This window comes from Coptis chinensis, chromosome 7 (genome assembly GCF_015680905.1).
Source record: "Coptis chinensis isolate HL-2020 chromosome 7, ASM1568090v1, whole genome shotgun sequence".
Lineage (NCBI taxonomy): Eukaryota > Viridiplantae > Streptophyta > Magnoliopsida > Ranunculales > Ranunculaceae > Coptis > Coptis chinensis.
Genome location: NC_141462.1, coordinates 40,437,673 through 40,450,628, shown reverse-complemented (window position 1 = coordinate 40,450,628; position 12,956 = coordinate 40,437,673). Strand labels below are relative to the sequence as shown.

The 12,956-nt window shown below is 40.3% G+C and overlaps 1 non-coding gene across 1 annotated transcript; it reads left to right on the top strand.

Annotated features, from left to right (window-relative positions):
* Positions 1-9,968: 9,968 nt before the first annotated feature.
* Positions 9,969-10,072, top strand: LOC147487525 (small nucleolar RNA R71). Its single transcript, XR_015203349.1, has one exon. It is a non-coding gene; the product is annotated as a small nucleolar RNA R71 (small nucleolar RNA).
* The last annotated feature ends 2,884 nt before the right edge of the window (positions 10,073-12,956 follow it).

Below are 12,956 nucleotides of genomic sequence, written 5' to 3'. Positions count from 1 at the left end.
AAAAATGGGTCATGGAGAATCTGTATCGACTTCATGGATCTGAATCGTACATGTCCGAAGGACAGCTACCCTCTGCCACGAATTGATAAATTGGTGGATGCAACGGCTGGACATGAACTGTTACCTTTCATAAATGGGTGGTCTGGTTACAACTAGATCCCCTTGCATGAAGAGGACCACAAGCATGCCAGTTTCACAACCGAGGATGGCCTGTACTGCTATCAGGTCATCCCGTTCGGGCTGAAAAATACAGGGGCTACATACTAGCGATTGTTAAACAAGATGTTCAAAGGATTAATAGGTGACATTATGGAGGTGTATGTAGACGATATTTTGATCAAAAGCCTGAGACAAGGAGATCATCTCTCCCACCTGAAGCGTGCATTCGATATTCTCAGGGAGTATCACATGAAGCTCAACCCTGCAAAGTGTGCTTTCGCTGTCTCATAAGGGAAGTTTCTGGGGTATCTAGTTACCAAAAGAGGAATTGAGGCAAACCCAGATCAAATCTGGGCACTCCTAGATATGCCCTCACCTAAAAATATGAAAGAGGTTCAAAAAGTTACGAGCAAGTTAGCAGCTCTGAACAGGTTCATTTCCAAGAGTTCAGATAAGTGCAAACCTCTCTTTCAGTTACTATGAAAGAATACCTCATTTGCATGGATGAAAGAATGCCAGAAAGTATTTGATCAACTCAAAACATACTTGGGGGCACCACCAATCCTTTCCAAGCCAGTTGATGGAGAGGTCTTGGGTCTTTATCTCTGTTCATCTGACTATGGTATCAGCTCTGTACTAATACACGTGGATGAAAAAAGGTTGAAAAGCCTGTCTATTTTTGAGTTGCACGCTTCTTCCAGCATAAACAAGGTACCCAAAACTCGAAAGAGTGGCCCTAGCACTTGTTTTTGCAGCAGAGAAATTGCGACCATACTTCCAGTTCCACACTATCAGAGTAATCACAGAGTACCAATTGCGGTCAGTTCTAGAAAGATCGAACAAGTTAGGGAGGCTAGCAAAATGGTCTGTGCAATTGTCAGAATATGATATTATTTACGTCCCCAGAATCTCAGAGAAGGGTCAGGCACTAGCAGAATTCTTAGGAGATTTCCCAATGACCTACACAGGGTACGACTCAACTACCCCTAGTTTAAATGATCGCATCCAGCCTGAATCTCCAGAAAATCATCTAGATCCCTGGGAGCTAAGCTCTAGGTGGCGGTTGTTTGTGGATGGATCTTTGAATGACAAAGGCGCAGGAATTGGGGCTGTGTTAATCACTTCTGACAATATGTGACTGGAGAAATCCATCTGATTAGGTTAGAATGCTTCCAACAACGAGGCAGAATATGAAGCCACTCTTACTGGCCTCATAATGGCTCTTGATCTGGGCCTGGGACACACCTCACAGTTTTTAGTGACTCACAGCTGGGTGTTTTTCAAGTTGATGGTGGGTATGAGGCCAGGGATGAACAAATGGCAAAATACCTGGAACTAGTAAGGGGCCTGCATAGCAAGTTTGAGAACATTTAGTTCTATCAGCTGCCTCGGTCAGCTAATAGACATGCAGATGCATTGGCATATGTTGCCTCAATGTTTGGAAATAGCGAGTCTCGTTCAATCCCTATCGAGTTCTAGGAGAAATCTAGCATTCAGGTCCCAGTTACAACAGTCTGTGTTGTTCCAGTCATTATTCTAACTTGGATGGATCCATATAAGTCCTACTTCAAAGAAGGGACACTCCCTGAAGATAAGAGTATAACAAGGTGTCTGCTTGCAAAGATACATAGATTCACCCTCGTAGGAGACAATTTGAACAATAAGTTCTTTCTGGGACCTCATCTCAGATGTCTCTCCCCAGAGCTTGTTGAACAGGTTATGCAAGAAGTTCATAAAGGAATTTGTGGCAACCATGCTTGGGGCAGAACTCTAGCTCTCAAGATCCTAATGCAAGGATACTTTTGGCCTTATATACAAAAGGATGCACAAATTTTTGCCTGCAAGTGCGAAAAGTGTCAACGATTTGCTCCACTTATCCATACTCCAGTAACAGAACTGCACCCATTGGCTATTCCATAGCCATTAGCACAGTAGGGCACTGACATTGTAGGACCCTTACCACCTGCGCCTGGCAATGTCAGATTCTTGCTGGTCGCAACGGATTACTTCACCAAGTGGATAGAAGTAGTTCCTCTTATCTTCATTCGAGAACAAGAAGTCAGAAAGTTCATTTGGAACAACATTGTCTGTAGGTGTGGCATACCCAAAGTTATCATTTCAGATAATAGGCAACAGTTCGTTGGAGGACTGGTTGCTGAACTGTGTGAGGAGTTTTACATCACCCATCTGTTCTCAAATCCAAGGTACCCACAAGGCAATGGCTAAGTTGAAGCCTCTAACAGGGTCATCTTGGATAACATGAAGCGTAAATTAGATGAGGCGAAAGGTTTATGGGTCGAAGAACTGCCTAAGGTCCTACGGGCGTATCGAACTACACCCAGGCGGTCAACTGGCGAGTCTCCATTTTCATTGACCTACAAAACTGAAGCTGTCATACCTCCAGAACTGGTAGCTCCCACTTAGAAGTTTGATGTTGTGCACACTTTGGACTGATAGGGTTATGTACTAAAAGCATTACTTTTGTATTAACTCTAATTCTTTATATTTTAAATGAGAATCATATGGGCAAATGCTATGCATATTATATATGTTATTAGATATATGCATGTGTCTAATACTTTATGTTGTAGATGATATGGTGTGTGGTGACACACAGAAGATCATATCATCAGTACCTTATAAAGTATAAGTAAACATTCACAACCTAAATGGATTTGGACAAACCATTGGTACGGTTGTAGTATAATCTGGTATTAGTCTATCTTGACTATATGATTACACTAGTACACTTTGTGTATATTGGACAGGACCAAGTGAGGTTATTTCTCTTTATACTGACTATATAAGAGAACAAACACCTCGGTTATTATGGATACTTGTCCTCTTAATCCAGATATAATAACGGGCACTTACGTGCATTGTTTAAATCATCAATGAGTGAGATTCATTTGTGAATCAACAAACTTGATGGATTGGGTAATGACATTGTATGTAAGGTATGATGTTGATTATAGAAGGAATTCGTGACCCGCAGAAAGTCGGGCTTATGATGTCCCCTTGAGGAGCTCATAAGGACTGTCATGTAAACCCTGCAGGTGGATTTAATCCGACATGACAATGAGGTTGAGTGGTACTACTCAAGGATATAAGAAGTTGATTAATGTAGTTGTCAGTAACTTGACTTAATCAACGGGCATTCGATATCTTAAACACGGGGAGATCAACAAACATATAATATGGAGCCCATAAACGTAACACATAATTTGGGATTAAGGCGGTAGTGCAACAATGGCCGTTAGTAGAATAAGCCATTTGTTGACGGACTTGGGCCATGTGTTCTGGGCAAACATGGAAAGCCCAAGCCCGTCAGGAGGCCCAACCCTAATTTCTCTTCATGGTCCCTGTTGTAGCCTATAAATAGAAACCTCTTTCTCTGGCCGTTTTCAACCAAGTTTTTGCTCAAGAAAACTAGATCTAAAATCGGTTCCAAATTCTGTGAGTGAGAGATGCCAAGAGAGAAAGAAGAGGGTGGTAGGTCGTTACCCACACAATGTTCATTCCATTGATAGGAATACAATAGAAGATCAAGAGGTTGATTTGGATTCGTAGATCTTGGATTCTCAGAGTTATCTTAGCCGATCTAAATGTATGATTTCTATCCAAAACCGTGAGAATCCCTTATTCCGTTGCGCATGGGTTTTTGCAGTTTGTAATCATTCGGTGCAACCGTAACGGTTTCTACATGGACAACTACATGGACAACGAAGAGCTGTTATCTAGAGAAATGGATCTCCTAGATGAAAAGTGAGAAGGTGCCACACTTTGCTTAGCTGCTAACCAACAGACTTTGAAGAGATCATACGACAAGAGAGTCCGGATTCAATCTTTTAAAACTAGCGATTTGGTTCTCCGTGAGATCCCAGAGCCTAACGGCAAACTTGAACCTAACTGGGAAGGACCATACATCATCAACAAGGTTGGTTGAACTGGTTTTTACTACTTACGCACTGTTGAAGGTGACGTTCTTGTCAAACCATGGAACGGACAACACCTTCGCAAGTACTATCAGTAAATTTTTATTTCATGCTTTGTTATCCATATTTTACCATCAATAAAGTTCTTCACCTTGCAATCGAATATATTCCTTGCACATTCTTTATTATCCTCAATGGACTAAGCCTTTAGGGATTTATTTGCTCACTATCTGTTCAAGAATATTGTATGCCAAGTTGCTTTGGAACTAGTGATACTGAGTGAGGGAAAGTCGAACTGTTAGTTCCTTTCTCAGCCCCATGCAGCTGGAACTGTATGCCAGTTCTTTTAAAACTGCAAATATCCTCGATGGGTTAAACCTTTAAGGAATATAACTACGCTAATTGTTCAGTAAACTGTATGCCGGTTTGACTTAGAACAAGAGATATTGTTCTTGTGAGCCTGAACTGTATGCCAGTTCTGGGCGCTCTCAAAACATCAAATACAGGGGTTGCTAGGAAGATATGGGTGGGATCCAGATCCTAGCACACCATCATTGGCCTGGAATATCGACATGATGGTGCTGAGGAAAACACCTCCACTGCTGTTCAGGCAATACCCTTTTTATTTAAAAAAAAATAAATTGGACCTATCATTGTTAAACACAGTGTTATGCTCATGGCACCAAGTTACTTTCGCAAAGGCATATGCCTCTATGCGATCAAACTCTCAGTTACAGTTAAGTTGAAATGGCTCCCATGACATCCTGATCAGATTCTGGTTATGCCTCATTTTAATCTGTTTAGCCTACTAGGGTCACCTATTATTGTTCCAAATGAACTTTGGGGGCAACAGGGGTAGAGTATGCACAGTAATATATGTAATATAACATAAAATACTTCGAATACATACATAAAATAGAAGAGCTGCAGAGCTCAGTAAGTAAATAGCATGCATAAAATAGAAGAGCTACAAAGCTTAATAAAGTAAATTGTATATGAGCTACATAGCTCAAATATTACAGACACATAGAATAATTGTTTAAAAATTGTTTTTGTGAATCATCAACTAAAAAGCTTACAAAATAGGGGTAGAGTCAAACTTTGGTTCACCATCAGTGCTTGCTGCTGCACCATCAGACTGTGTGGTTGGATTAGCTGGAACGGTTGGCTGAACAAAACATTCACTTGAAGCTAGAACTGGAACTGGAACTGGCAGAAAAGGAAGTTGAACTGGAGGCAGGTCATCATCGGTGTCTTCTTCAGAAGATGAGGAGGCATCAGGCATAAGTTCAGCTTGAATAGCGGAGATGCTGGTGTCCAGATCAGGAAATAAGACAAAAGGGTTGGTTACCCGCCCTTGATCATCCAGCTAAGAAACGTACCCAGTAGCCTCAATTGCCTCCTCGAACTTAACTTGTTTGGCCGCATTAAAGGACACCTGAGAAACATCCAATACCCTAAAAGCAAAACGAATGGCATTTTCAGCTGATCTTTTCTTTACCTCCTGCACCACCTCGAAATAGAACTTGGAGGTCTCAGCCAGGAGGTCATCAGCCTTCTTATCAGAACGAAGACGTTTCTCCTTCAGAGCTCTCTCATAGCCTGACATGGCCTCATTTGCATGGGCAATGGCTTGACCAAGGGTCTTCATCTTGGTGTTCCTACGGTGAAGCTCCCCTTGGACCTGGTCATGTTTTACTTGCAGGGTAGTGAAGTGGGCGCGCAGTTCCAAAAACTTCACTTTCCAAGTACCAGCATCAGCAACTTCTTTTTGGGCTTTCTCCAGAGAGCTCTGAAGGTTGGAGATAGTATCTCTCATATTCTTGAAGCCCTAGTATCAGGTTTCTTCTCTTTCGCCAAAAGCTGGTTAACTTGGATCTGCAGCTCCGCAATTCTCTTCTCAGCGGCCTCCTTCGCTCAAATCAGCTCACCAGTAGCCATGGCATCAGTGGATGAATCAGCGGAGGCCGGAAAGATGGGGACTTTCATAGCCAAAAAGTTATTGACTAACTGGAAAAGAATATAGGGTATGTAAGTAACGCAATGAGAGAAATCAGACATTGAACAGAGAAGAAAGTTTTACCTTGACAAGGTGGACAACAGAGCGACAATAGGACAGATTCAAGGTCCCAGCTATATTGGCTTTAGCCTTGTCAACTGGAAGTCGCGCAACTTCCAAAACTCCAAGCGCAATATCAACATCTTTAACAGAATGTTTGTTGGTAACAGGTTGTTCATCAGTTCGTCCCCAATGCCTCATCTCCACTATCATCTCCCTTTCAGGGGAATCTGGAGATTGAGGCGAGAAAGGGATGTCATCGCTCTCCCTCCTCTTATCATCAAATCAAGGAGGGGGGAGAGCAATAGTCACAATGGTGGTTTCAGCAATACCCTTCCCCTTGCGATCATCGGGGAGGCAAGGTCAATAGTTAGAAGGACATTATCACCAGTTTGTTCAAAACCTATAGAAGGAACTAGAATTGGTGGAGGTACAGCTACATTCTTACAAGACTTAACATGTGGGGGAATAGTAGCAGGAACCTTAAAAGGTGTTTCTTCATTCACAATAAGAGGACGAAATCTCATTTTCTTACCGGATGGGGCAACATCAGAAGTAGAATCAACTCTCTTCTGCTTATGACAATTGGACGCACGCACTTCCCTTTTAAAATTACTGGCAGCCAGCAGTTTATGAGGCAGTTCAGGGCCTCTCCCACCATTGATCACACAATCATCACTGATAGCAGGTTCCTGAACTGGGCCCAATGCCGTAGTATCACCAGAGGTGGCCACATAACTCTTCTCTTTGCGATTTCCTCCTCTTATGGTAACTAAAGAGGAATCATCCTGAACTGGAGGAGGAAGAAGTTCAGCATCCTGATCCACAGGAGGGGGAAGTATTGTGCGCCCAGAATTCACAGTATTTATCCCAAAAAGGGAAAAGCCAGGGACACAGATTCTACAGTAGACATGTTGAAGTATTCAAAAAGACGGGTGTGATAAGGAACTATCACCCAAGGCATCCTTTGTTCTTTAGAGATCTTCTTGATAAACTCCACCATAGCAGCATCAGTTGCAGTTAATTGGTTTTAGGGAGAAAAATCATCTAAGGAATAATAGCAAAGAAGTTTAGGCAAAAGACTCTTATATCAAGTTATAAAGTACCTTAGTAAGAAAACTTACTGGTTGGAGCATGGGTGTATTTTCTGGGAATAGGAATTCCCACAGGCTCACCATCATCATCAGAAGGACGAACGTCCCATGCATTACCCAGATAACGGAAGATCGGAGAGTTCTTGTATCTTGTCATGAGGTAGTAGAAGGACTAGTCTCGAATACGCCAGACCTCACAAAGTAACCGAACACCCCTAGCGGTTGAGTGCAAATCTGTGTCTCTTGGCGAGAAGGGTAGAGTACATAACAGTTATGTAAAATAGGGGTGTTGCCTGACCAAGAGCAAGATTGAAGTGGATCAGACACTCTCTCAGCAATGGGTAGAGAGGAAGAGTGACTTCGGCCCTAAGTTGACCAATGTGATGAGCGCTATCTCCTTGTAGGCTAACTCATCAGATAACCTCTCCCACTCCAGTCCGATATCTTCAGGGATGTGGAACTTCTCGCGGATCTATTCCAGAGAGGAAAGATCTCTGAAGTTTACAAGCGACCAGTTGAGATTCATGATTGGAAAAGAGAAAAAGTTTCAAGTTTTGGTTAAACCCTAGCGGGAGATCAAAAGGTTCAGTATGAAAATGGTAGCAGAAGAGATAATGCAAGTTCTCTCACCAGATCTCTTATATACAGATAAGATGGACGGTTAGGATGAGCCCAAGCGGTGCATCTTTTTGGGATTGAACTACTATCATTACCTTTTTCAGGAAACGACATGTCTATTCGAGCCATCTTTTCAGAGCCTTAATTAGTTGGGTACGTCAGCAGTTCCCAACAACAATTTTGGAAAAAGGATTCTTGCGCCAAAAGCAGCGTCGCTTCAAGCGCCCACGTGCTAGATGGCACGAGAGGGGGCATATGTAGGGGAGATTTCCCGTTACTGAATAGATGACACGTGTATAGGAAATAACCTGAGACTATAGATGTTCAGAATGAGACGAGGACCATCGGATTAGTTTTGTGAGTAAGTAATCTCGTGCGTAGTACGAGTGTTTAGTGGACATATGCCAGGTACATGGCTGACTGCCTTCCAACATAACAGTTACCCAGTCATTAGGAACTGATGTAGACAATTCCTGAACATAAGGGAACTGAAGATGGTGGTCTTTGATGATAAGGAAGGAATCGTGAAGACATATCCTAGGAGTTTCCTTTTAGATATAATCTTCTCATACACAATGGGACATTATGATCAACAAGGAAACTTACCTCTATCAAAGATATGGTCTAGATTCAGACTTCCATAAAGAGGGAATTCCTAATAGGAAGATAGAGTCCAAAGAGGGAAGGGAACTCACAAGCGGTGAAGACAACCCTAACCCTAGGACTCTCAAATATCTTCCTATATAAACCAGAGGTATTTCGCTTTTAGGAACTAGGCAAGATAGGGTTTGATTCTCTATAATAAATAAGGAGATACGTAGGCAGTCGTCAGACGGTTCAACCCTGAACTCACAATCATTTCATCCCATCTCCATTCATTCAAAAGTTCCAAGATCACAAGGCACAGAGGAAGATCAGGGAAAACTCAAAAAATCCCCTACAAGTATTATTAGTCTTTGCTTTATCTTTAGCCGTTTTCTATCTAGGTGTCCATATTGGAACCTCTACAAGTGTAGCATAGGATCATCAATTTCTGTGGTGGTATTTAGTAAGGTTGTACCTTTTGGTTGTGGTTGGACTGGAACTTCTACAGTTGTAGGGTCTTTAGTTTCTATGATAGTATTCGGTATTGCTTCCATTTGCGGGCGATCTTTAGGCATCGTCACTTTATTATCAACTACTCTCCCTGAACGAAGGGTGGTGACTGCCTGTAGGTCCCCTTGGTTTATATCACTATTACAGTGAATACCGTTCACTTCGAAGGCGGTGTTTGTTGACTTAGGATTAGGCACTGCTTGACAAGGAAGCACGCCTGTTTGGTTATTATTTTGGTTAGGATACATGTCAATAACCTTTTTCCACAAACACTGCATCATTTGAAATGTTTGTTGCATAATTTGATTCTAATTTTGCAGCAAGGTTACTACTACTTCGTCTGTAGATGGTTTGACGGGTTGAGTGGCCATAGGAGGAGTGACCAGAACTAAGGCTTGTTGTGTGGTCATCTCTTGATGTTGATAGTTCTGGGTCATGGGTACTAAACCTCTATTCTGGTCACCTAAGTTTCCTTGTCCTTGATGCGGAATAAACTGGTTGAAGTTTGTAGTGGGCCTAACATTTTGATTATTAAAACCTGGAGGTGTAGCTTGTTGTTGTGGATTATAATTAGTGTTTTGCCTCCTTTGTGTGTTAGGTTTGTTATAAAAAGCGTAGACATTTTCTGGCTGTGGTGGTGGTTGTTCATAGATAAGAGGACAATAGAAGTCGAAATGTTCAAGACTAAAACAGACATTACAACGAGTAGAGTTTATGTTCATGAATGAAGTGGGTTGTTGTTGAACAGAGATGACATCTACCTTTTTAGTAAGGGCTTCGATAAGAGTTCTAAGCTCGGGATCAGGTTTAACCTCAAAAGAAGAAGAAGTGGAGCGGGGGACATCGTTACCTCCCCAATTGTTGTTTCTCTTAGATTGATCTTCTAAGAATTTATAAGCCTCCAAGGCTCCTTTACTAAGAAAACTACCCCCATTCATGATATCTAGAACCTCCTTATGATGATGTGAAAGACCCTTGAAAAATGCGCGGACAAGTGTGTCTTTCACAAGGTTATGATGCGGGCATTCAATGAGAAGATCAGTGAAACGATTCTAGGCTTCTGAAAAAGATTCATGAGTATTATGGTAGAAGAAATGAATCTTTTGAAGCATTTCATCTATCTTCAGTGGTGGATAAAACTGTTCTATTAACAATTGAACAAGTTTAGCCCATGAGTCCATGGAGTTTGGCGTTTGAGCAGTTAACCAAGAAGCTGAGGCTAGGGTGAATGGAAACACCCTAAGTTTAACTTGATCCGGACTTACTCTAGGATGATGGAATGTAGTGAGAATTTGTTCTATCCTACGCATGTGTTGATAAGGTTTCTCGTGGTCTAAACCATGGAATACTGGTAACAAGTGAAATATATTCGGGGGAATTCGAAAATCCCCCACTGGGTCTGCAAGAACGATACATGACTTAGGTTCATCGATCAAGGCTTTGTAAAAATTAGAGAGAGGAGTCTCTGGTTCTTTAGCCATTGTTGCAGGTGTGGTATATGATATTCTAGATAGGCGTGTGGGTTGACGTTTACGATATATAACGTTAGATAGTTTTTTCTTACCAGACCTTAATCTTATGCAAGGCTAAGTTTAATATAAAAGAACAATAACAGCAGTCAAACAAGCCTGATTGTACTAGAATTAAACTCCTCTGACAGAAGAGACGAGGAGTGAAAGAAGAGACGAGGAGTGAAAGAAGGAGAACTTGAATGCCTCTTTGCTACGCTTATTAATAACGTCTTTAATACGAATCTTAGTGTCCTATAGAAGCTTTGAATACTTAACCAACAATTATTTCCAACTAAAATATGAATTGTAACTAACCTATATAAATTGGGCTTTCTTTAGAGGGATGCGGGCACGCTCAATTATAAAGTAACAAGGGCGCGTACACACTGTAAAAGAAAATTGGAAAAAAAATAAAAAAAATGCAAACTTAGATTACTGGAGGTCAGGGCACGGGCGCGCTCAAATGTAGGTATAATAGGGTGTGTGCTCGCTCCAAAAATTTGAAATTTTTACAGTAGTTTCCTAAGACGTCCAGTAAGTAGCCTGTAAAATTTCAGAACAATCGGAGTTATGAAAGTCCTACTGCCCTGCAAAGTTTATGAAATAGTTTTCGAACATAATACAAACAACCGAATGGTTAACCAATCAAAGTAGAGCCAAAAATCACCAAAATTTTACTGGAGACTCTTGACAGATCATGCGTATTCCTGTAAACATTTTAGAGAAATTGAAGCTCTACAAACCCTCCTTATCAGCTGTTATTCTAGAAATTAAGTGTTGCAAAACTGCAGAAACACACTGGAAACAATCCACTAGTTAGGTACTCAAAACAAATAAAAAACTCTTCAAACTTTTACTACAAACTCTTGACTTATTATAGATACTCCTATAAAACTTTTAGAATTTTTGGAACTTCCTACGTAACCCAACTTGTTTGTTTTTCCAAAAACTTACGGTGTGAAAACTGAAATACAGCAGTGTAAAGATGGTAATAGTTCACTAGGTAAAACAACTAGGAAATATCTAAAAATATTCCAGTAAATCAACAACACCTTACATATTATACCTGAAATTTTTAGAATTTTTGAAAATTTATAAATACCTTTACCGCAGTATTCTTCACTGTGATTCCGCAATCTTAAAGGAGCGCGGACGCGCTCTGTGCAAGGCAAAAGGGAGGGCGGGCGCGCTCTTAGTTTAAAACAGTGAATATCAAGATTAAATAGTAACAAAAATATAAGAAACAAGAATGAAAAATTAAAATGGTGGGTGGGTAGAGAATGAGGGATTGCCCCTTGAATTCAACCAATTGAATTCTTGTCCTGAATGAGTTTAAGATGGCAGCGGCGCCATTTGATAACCGTAAAATTTATACTAGATTTTTCTAACTTATTCTTACGTTTTCAATTATTTATTTCCTACTCTCACATGTATATTCATGCAATATATAGAGTACGGAATCGTTCCACTCTTAACTCTCTAGACTTAAACGAATTCAACTAATCAAACACAATGAAATAATGGTGAGAGCAATATTTATGGATGTGAATTTATACTACGAAACTAAATATATGAATTTAACATATACTAATTTAATTAAAGCAATTGAATATGACTTGAATAAAATATGGAGAAGAATAGAAAGAGAGATTGAAATCCACTTTTTAATTTCTTAACATGCTAGCATAGATTTGTATAGAAAACCCTAGTCTAGATATTCTCACACAAAGTTAAAATATAAAGACTGGACCTTTAATGATCCCTAATTACTTTATACTATCTCTAGTAATAAACTAATTAGCATGAGAGAAAGCTTGTTCCCATTCTCATGGCAAACTCACTATTTACTAGTTTAGGTTAAACTCTTCTTATCTCTAAGTCAAGAAAAACCTAAACTTGAAACCCTAAATAACAAATATATACTAACAAATCAAGTCCTCTCAAAGCTTCTTTCAAACTCCCTCTAATGGGAGTTTAGATTTGATTCCTGGGACTATCATGAACAAAAAGAATAAAAAGAAGACATAATAGAAAGAGAAGCAATTGAATTAAATAATAATAATAACTTGAAGGTATTTTAATGGAGGTTTTATGGAGGCTACAATTATAAAACCTAATTACTTAAACTATACTAAACTAAAGAAAGGGGAGAGAGAGAAAGAGAAAACCCTAATTTACAACTAAACTAAAGAGGGGAGTAGCCCAATTTTGTTTAGCCATAACCCTCTTTATATAGGAGAGGGTTAGGTTTACAATTTCATGCATGGGCTTTGAAGCTATGTTTTGGGCTACTAAATCAAGCCCAAAAGGGCCACTAAATTAAGCCCAAAACCTAATTACTTAAGTCCAAAAAAGGTTTCTATGTGGGAATTTACTACACTACCATTTTTGTCTACTTTTACTACTCTGATTGAGTCAAGGCTTGAACCATTAGAAATCTCTTTCCGAGATGGTCGTTTTGACATATAATAGTCCCAATTCCGAG